Raw genomic sequence first — 9071 nt, 5'->3', positions numbered from 1 at the left:
CAGACTGAAGAGGTTTTCTTCTCTTTTCTTTTCTTTTCTCTTCTCTTCTTTTCTTCCTTTCTCTTTCTTTCTTTGTCATCATCATCATCTTCTTCTTCTTCTTGGTGGAAGAGGGAGACATGGTTAATGAGGAATTTGTTTTGCATTACTATCCACATTTACAATAGGTTCTGTTTTTCCTGATTTCTCGTATTGGGGAGAGAGAAACTGGGACTGGGGGAAAAAAAACTCTCTGTGCTTTAAAAAGTAAGTGTCTTTGGGGTGGCCAGGTAGCACAGCGAGTAAGAGCACCAGCTCCACTGAACTGGGGATCGAATCTGGGCTCCAACACTTAGCACCCACCCAGAAACACCTGGCCGTGTAACCTTGAGCAAGTTACTTAACCCCAATTGCTTTAAAAAAAATTTTTTAAAAAAGCAAGTGTCCTGCACTGAAATCTTTTTACATCCTTCTTATCAAAGACCTACCCAATTTCCAACCCACCCCCAAGTCCTGCTCTCTGAATCAACTCAGGAACTCCTCCCTTAGAAGGGATGATTACAGCAATGATCTGACCAAGAAGGAAGGAGTCTTGAGTTACTTCAGTTAATTGTGGTTTTTCTGGAATTCACCTTTGACCAGCTGGAAAGGAGAAATTCAATTCTCTAGGGTGCACCCAAAGTTAAATGGTTATTTTTCTGTTTGATGGAAAAAAAATATTAACTGAACTTTTACCCAAGCTCTGTAACCAAGTTATAATTCATTGTGGAATTTTGTCTCTTGGTCTGGTGAGTCTTTAAATTATGACGCCAGTGCTCCTTGTCAGCCCCAAATGGGGGAAGCTAAGAGGAAACCCCAGACAGGAGTTGACTCTTCTTTCCCCATGCCCCAGGCAGAGATGTTTCTTCAGGCACCTCTGCCAACACAATAGAACCATATAGTACAAGAGGATCCAGTGGTCAAGGCCACCTGGGACTCTTCCAAACCACAGAGGGGACCGTATGTGTCTGGGATGTCTGTCTGTCTGTGCACATGAATGAAATTCTTTTTTTTATTATTTTTAAAATGGCCTACAAGGGTAAAGCCCTCCAATGAGTGCTGATACAGCTCCAATCCCCGTGTAAATATGGAAGTACAAAGTGGTATCACTCCTTGCAGAATCACTTATTTAACAAGAAAAGAAATGTCCTGGTAAAAATAAATAAATAAATAAATAAATTATGATTCCAGAATGGTCGTGTGATTTTGACAAGAAGTATTTAGCCCATCTGTGAAATTCTGTCTTTCTCTGTGTTTCTGTGTCTCTGTCTGTGTCTATATCTGTCTGTCTCTGTCTTTGTCTGTCTGTCTGTCTCTCTTCAAATTTAGCATTTCCTATGAGGCAACTATCCCTTCTTCCACTTGCATTGATGAGTTGGGTGTCCAGAGTGTGGCTACTAGACCCATGTAGGGTCAGCCCTGAGGATTCTTATAGCTCACAAGCTTCACTAATGTGTATTCCATCATGATTGTGGTTTAGTTATCAATACTTCTGCTAGCGCTAATTAACTTTTAGAAATGGATATTTGTTAAGGTGGTACAGTAAGAAGAGTTGTTGAAAAAAACATTCCCTTCTTCTACTCCCCAGTCCCCCGACCACACACACACACACACACACATACATACACACAGTTTCTGTGACACACTATCCCACCAGAACATATGGAATCTGGGGTAAAATGGCATCGACTCCAGTCTGTCCTAGGCTCCTGCTGCAGATACTACTGCCAGCTGCTTGCTGATGTTGATGCGAAGTCTTCCGGACCTCTGAGCTTTGCCATGCATTCTTCTGGCCAAGGCAAGGTGGAGGAAGGCTAAGGCCAAAGCTCAAAGTGCTCTTCCCCCACCACCCACACAAGAGATTCCCTCTCAGAGATGGCTCTCTTTCTTCTCCATCAGAGACACTTGCTTAACTCTGTACTTTCCACAGCCTTGAACTGGCTTCATATTTTATAGGTGATCCCTAGAACATGACTAAATTTTCTTAGCTGATCTAGGCAAAGTAACCTCTAATTCATCCAATCTTCATCAAAGAGATCTAAATTGAATGAGGACTTTTTTTTGCCTTTTTTTTGGAGGGCAATTGAGGTTAAGTAACTTGCACAAGGTTACACGGCTAGTTTTTTTGTATGGATGTTAAATGTCTGAGGCCGGAACTGAACTCCGGTCCTCCGGTCCAGCGCTTTACTCACTGTGCCACCTAGCTGCCCCAAATGAAGACTTTTCACACTTAGTTGGAAATGCTTTTAATTGAGGTAATTGGAATGAGACAAGTTCTCACCTGATTAAGGTGCCAAAGAGTAGTATTTTATTAAGTCATTTATCTGAGGTGGGAATAATTTGATTAATCTATTTAACATATCCTACCATTACACAGAAATATTTAGAGTTATTTTCATATAAACTAATAAAAATTGTATCTGCCAGGCTTGTGCCTACAAAAGGATATGTGTATAATCAAAGTCCCAGACACAACATCATATACAATGCTTAGATGTATTTAAAGTTGTCCTGGGAACCTTGTTTCCTTGGGAAAATGTCTATCAAACTATACGTTCCCCAGCAAACTTGGGGACTTCTTCCGGCTATGTTGCCATCATATGGATCCACAGAGTCTTCCTTGTGCAGGTTTTAATGTTTGAAACTCCACTACTTAAGACTCACTGTGTGTGTGTGTGTGTGTGTGTGTTTCTGCCCACTGCTCTTTGGGTTGTCTGCAATTTTGAGTCTACAAGAGGCCATTGTGTTCCATGACCCTCAATTACATAACATCACTAGGAAAATACAAAGGATGGTCTTTGGTGGCAGAGAACAGTTTGGGGTCAAGTGAGAGCCTTGCATAGTTCCCCATGATGCAGCTCAGCCTATTCAGCTGCTCAGCCCTGATCACTGTCCAGCTTTAATGTCCTCCAAGATATATATAGTAATGGGGTCTAATGGACTGATTCAATGACCTATACATGCAACTGAAACCTGTGCTTCAAAAATTATTCTCAAAAACAGAGAGAGAAGACACTCAACTAACCTTTTAATCAGAAAAATGTGATCATCGTGTCCAAAACAGGGAGGGACAGAGCCACAAACAAACAAAACATAGACCAATTTCATTAATGAATGCTAATTCAAAATAAAACAAAACTTATCAAAGAAAATACAGCAATGTATTTTCAAAATAAATCTCTATGAGCAACTTGGATTTGTATCAGGGATGCAAGGACCACCCAATATTCAGAAGACAATTAAAAGAACCACATAAACATCAAAAACAATAAAACTTACATAATTATATGATTAAATGAAGAAAAATTCGTTGGACAAAATACAAGACTTATTGTTTAAAACTCTAGGCAGAGCAGGGCCTTTATTTAATGTAATAAAAAGTATCTAAAGCCAAGATCTAGTATCATTTGCAATAATTAAACATTGAAAGTCTTCCCAGGACAAATGAAGATAAAGAAAAGACTAGTCCTAGACTAAAGACTAGTTCTAGAAATGATAAGTATAGCAATAAATATAAATTAAAGGTATAAAGATTAGGGAAAAGGAAGTAAAATTATCTATACATACAGGCAACTTGACATCTGACCAAGAAAACCAAGAGAACTAGTGAAGAAGCTAATTAAGGTTATTAATAGCTTCAATTAAGTAGGAAGATACAAACTAAGCCCCCCACAAAACCCCAATATTCTATACTGTACTAATAAAAACAGGAGGAAATGACTGCAAGAGAAATTTCATTAAAAATAAATATAAACTATATAAAATATCTGGGTGTTAATCTATCAGGAAACATTAAACTCATATAACTCCAAATGCACAATGTTCTTTATAGAAATCAAAATGAATAATTGCTTGTAGTTGGGCCATGGCAGTATAGAAAATAATGATATTACCTAGTAACAGATTTAGTTCTGCATCAACCATCATACCAAGAGGATACTTGATCAAATTAGACAAAACAATGACAAAATTCCTATGTGGTAGCAAGAATATTGGATTAGGGATCTGGCTGGTTCCAGCCCTGGCTTTTCATCTGACCTAGAAGTATGACCTCAGGCAAGCTCTTAAACATCTGGACCTCAAGTGTAACCCACCTCAGTGGGTTGGATCTGGTGTGAAATGCCCTGGGTTCTAATCCTGCCTCTGATGCTATTAAGTATGTTCCCTTGAGCAAGTCACAAGCCTCAGTTCCCCTCTCTGTAAAATGAAGGGAACCTCTCAGGTTGATTCTAGCTCTGTGATTCAAGGATTAAAGTTTCCTTTTGCCACCAACAATCCATCACTCTAAGATTTATACTTAGACATAGGATTTAAAGGTCAGAAGAACGTGAGAGATCATCTAGCCCAACTTCCTCATTTTACATCAGAAGAAACTGAGGTCCATTGAGGTCAGGTGACTGACCCAAGGTCCTATAATTATTAAAAGGCAGCACTAGAACCCAGGTCTCTGACTCCAAATTCCATGCTCTATTTTTCTCACCATGATGTCTTCCCAAGTCTTTCACGGACAAGGGTTTCAGTTTTCTTGAATTCTTAAGGTCTGATTAAAGCTAACCACTTGCCTATTCTTTTTTTATTGTTTTTGCTTTTTTGGAGAGGAAAAGGTAGGGCAGTTAGAGTTAAGTGACTTGCCCAAGGTCACACGGCTAGTAAGTGTCAAGTGTCTGAGGCCGGATTTGAACTCAGGTCCTCCTGACTCCAGGGCCAGTGCTTTATTCACTGCACCACCTAGCCACCCCATTGCCTATTCTTTTCAGAAAAGGGCTGTATAAATCTAAATACACATAATGGGCCTAAAAACTCCCAAGGCTAGAAGTCTGCCCAAATATTACACATGACATGCTAGAACTGTGTGGTGACTGGAAAAGCAAAATGCAGACACTACCAGGACACAGTTAAAGTGGTTTTCTTTGACAGCTGATAAGACACTCTGAGCAGCAGCAGCACCCAACCAGAAAGCTTCCATCTCTCTCAGAGAGCCTGAGGGAAAGCCTGTGAGGAAAGCAACGGGCTCAGACACCTCAAAGACACCAAGCGGGTAACTTCCCAGAGTCAGTACTCAGTGAGATCCTGGCTGAGAGGTTTAGGCTTCACAAGGTGGGGGAACCACAGGAAGAAATTGAAAAATGTAACCCTTTGAGTTACCCAGTAACTTTTTTTTTAGTAACCCAGGCCCTTCAGTCAATTCCTACAAGAGATGTTTTAAGACAGGCCTCTCCCTTTTACAGATGGCAAGACTGAGGTCCAGAAGGGAGAACTTGCTTCTTTAAGGTCCCATAGCCACGGCTTGTGGCTTGAATGGCAGGATTCTTTTCCAGATCAAGTCCTGCCTTCTCCATTTTCTCAATATCTATGGCCCTTCTTTTCTGGTCAGCAACTTTGGCCTTTCTTTTTTTTTTGTTCCCCCAGTTAGACTGTGAGCTTTTCAAGAGTAGGGGCAGACTTCGTTCTTCTAGCCCAAAGTAGACCCTTGATAAATGTTTGTGGAAGACATGGCATCATCTGAGGTCCTTTCTTTGTCTCGGTAATGAAGAGTAGCCATAAGGATCCGTTATCAGTGACTACACTTATGTTCTGGGCTTCCCAACAAAGTTTTGCAAAGGGGCTTTCAGGAACATGGCAAACTATGTCTTAAGCTACAGGTTGAATTTATCATATATATATATATATATATAAAATATAAGCTGTACATAATGTAATAATAATAATGACTAATATTTTTGCAGCACTTGAAGTGTGTAAGAGCTTTACAAATATTATCTCATTTTGTCTTCACAACAACCCTGTAAGGTATAGGTGCAATGATTATCCCCATTTCACAGATGAGGAAACTAAGACAGTGACTTGCCCAGGGTCACACAACTAGAGAGTGTCTGAGGCTTGAATTCCAGTCTTCCTGATTTCTAGCCCAGTCAGTGCTCTATTCACTGTGATAATCCTCAAAGTTTCATGTATGCCTCTTTCTTCTTATTCTACATGGAAATGCTTCTCTTATTTTGTGTTTGTCGAGTTCATATTTTTTTTAAAAAAGAAATTCTTACTAGGGAGGAAACAGATGGTCACTGATGTGGAAGGTATTTAAGAATCTGTTATCATAATTGCAGGATCCCCGGTCTCTGGGGCATGGTGAAATGGAAATGCCAGGTTTGAAGTCAGAATTTTGCTCCAAACCTCTGCTATGTATCAGCTGTGTGACTTTGGGCAAAGCATCTAGAGAGCATTCATGGAGTTGGCCAGATGGAAGCTGAACTGATCGCTGTTGCTATAGCAACCTATTCTCAGTATCGATAGTGATGGAACCATCAGTCCTGACTGCTGCTGTCATAGACCTTAGCAAGCTGCTGTAATGAGTTATCCTCGAGGAGCTTTGTGAAAGGTAGAAAAGTGCCTTCCCTGTGAGATTACTGTCCATTTAGTATGCAGTAGGTGCGTACTAGGTGCTCATTGATGGACTGCTTGGAAAGCTTAGCTGCTGAACGGGTGCAGGAGGAGGGGGTAGACTTCTCCTTCCCTCCTCTCTGGCCCCATCTTTAGAATGTGGCCATCGTCCAGAGTTTTTTTCAACCACGCCCATTCTCTTCCCACTGAGCTTGACTTATTCTCTCGTCACAAGCCCCCCACTCGACCCTTTGCAGGGATTTCTCTTCACACAGTGTAGATTAGAACAATGGCCACACAAATATAACCTTAAGGGGCAGCTTGCTCAGTCTCCTTCCAGACAGCAACTATTACTGGCTCACCTTTCCCTGAAGAAAAACTCTGGACTCGCCTTTTTTTCCCACTTGGGAAAACCTATACCAATGTGAAAGTGGGCCAATGCTCTTTCGCTGAGCTCTAGAGCCCCCTCCCCAAGGCCAACAGTGAGGGCCATTTTCTCTGTCCCTTTCTCTCCCTGCATACCCTGCCACAATTATTCTGGCTTTCTGTTGACATTAGTGAAGCATACAAAGCAGAAGATGTTATGATTGGTCAAAATATTATCTTAAGCAGGCATTGCATAGGAACTAATCAGAAATGCAAACAAACTATAAAGAGAAAATGAGCTTTGGACTTAAATCTTACAGAACAGAGAGAGGCAGGGAAAGAGGAGCATGGAAAATCACTGCGGCCTCTCAAACAGGCAGCTCAGCAGCCGTCAGTGCACTCACTCCTCAGGGCAGAGGCGGAGAGGATACCCAGAAATGGCTGGCATAGGAAAACCAAAGCCATCTTTAAAACCTATTTTTAAGTAAAGAAAAAAGGCCTATCTGTACAAAAATATTCAGCAGAATATTATATATAACAGCAAGAAGCTGGCTATTTACTGAGAAGCTATAGAAAGAACAGAAGTTACAAAGACAGTCCCCTGGATCCAGGGTGCACGCGCCCCTGTGTTCCTACTCAGTCCCTCAAGAGACCAGTCAAACTTAGAACACAAAGGCTCCCATGGAGCACATTCCTGTCCCTGAGAATCGTCATATTAATCAATCAATCCTTAAACTTTTATGAAGCAGCTACTATTTGCCAGTCACTGTGCTAAGCACCCTCTAGTCCCAACAGAGGTCGTCGGGGCATTTGCAGGGTGCTGGATGGGTGCAGCTTCTCAGCTGATGGGCCAGACCAGCACTAGGCTGAGTCAAACGGGCCACTCAGGGGATCCTCCCCAGACTCTAGACTGCCGATCACCAATTCATGCCATATAAATGTCTTTGTATGTTGTTATTTACCTGCTGTCTCCCTCATTAGACTGGAAGCTGCTTGAGAGCAGGGACTGTGTGTTTTTGCTTTTCTCTGTATACCCAGAACTCATCACAGTACCTGGATCTCAGTAGGTGCTCAGTAAATGTCAACTGACTTGACTGACACGCTGCCAGGGAGATTTCTCTGATGGCTCTCATAGATTTCCAGGACATACTAGTCCCCTAGCCACGTCCCCCTTAGAATACTTTGCTAAGACTTGGAAAGAATGAGCCCAAAAGGGACAAAAGAAAGAAAGAAGCTGTGTGTTAGTGAATTCACTGCAGGCAGGTGGGAGATAGGACAGCTGTATCCTCCCCACCTGAGAGTTCATAGCAATATCCTAACTAGCCAGGAGGGAAATGCGTCAAAAGGACTAAGGGAGGAGCTTCCCTGGCCTTTTGTATATGAACTCACTTTGGGCTCTGTGCCTCCTGAGTCATCAGCCTCTCAACTAGAAGCCTTTTTGTTGCCCCACAGGATGAACCCCACAATCATCATGGCCAAATTAGGTTCCTGAAGTGTTTGGTTAGAGCTGGGGTCTGGGCCTTTATGGGCCAGTCCTTCCAGTGGGGTAGAGAGATCTGGGTGCTTGCTAAGCCCTATGTACTTACAGGTCACCTAATACATCCTTGCTGAATTGAACTGTTGAGGGACCTTTTGAGGGACACAGGGTGAATATCTCAAATCTTGCTTTTTGATGGGAAAATTGAACCAGGGAGAGGCTGATTCACCCAAGGTCTCATGGCTGGCACAGGACACAGAAAGATAACTCAGCTATTCTGGTGCCAGGTACTGCAGCCTTGCCCTCCCTTCTGAGACCCACATCTCCAGCTGCATCCATGACCCTGCCTTTGGAGGTCCCACTGGCCCCTCAGTCCCAGCCTGTTCAAGATAATAAAGACAGATCATATTCTCGTCTCCCATTAGGATGTCAGCTCCTTAAGGGAGGGGACCGTGACTTTGCCTTTCTTTGTGCCCCTGTGTGACCCACTGACTTTCTTCCTAAATTTATTATTTTTGGTCAGTAGCTCCACAATTCACCCAAATCTTCTGGGTTTGAAACTTTGGTGTTCTCTTCAGTTTCTCTCCCCTAGAGAGAACTAGTGGCACAGTGGGGTGGTCTCTGCACCGGGAGTCAGAAAGACCTGAGTTCAAATTCGTCCTCTAACACTGACTGGCTGTGGGAAACCCGAGAGTCCCTTAACTTCTGGAGGTTCCTCAACTGTAAAATGGGGAGATCAGCACCAACCTACCAGCTCTGTTGTGAGAATCAAATGAGAGAATATTGGCCAAGCCCTCAGGCCGATGGCCAAGGTCCCTCTCCGGCATTTACG

This window comes from Petaurus breviceps, unplaced genomic scaffold (assembly GCF_028583685.1).
Source record: "Petaurus breviceps papuanus isolate PSGF00001 unplaced genomic scaffold, PetGlider_PUasm1.0 173, whole genome shotgun sequence".
In the NCBI taxonomy this organism is placed as follows: domain Eukaryota; kingdom Metazoa; phylum Chordata; class Mammalia; order Diprotodontia; family Petauridae; genus Petaurus; species Petaurus breviceps.
The sequence above is the reverse complement of the archived record's forward strand: the minus strand, read 5'-3'. Positions refer to the sequence as shown.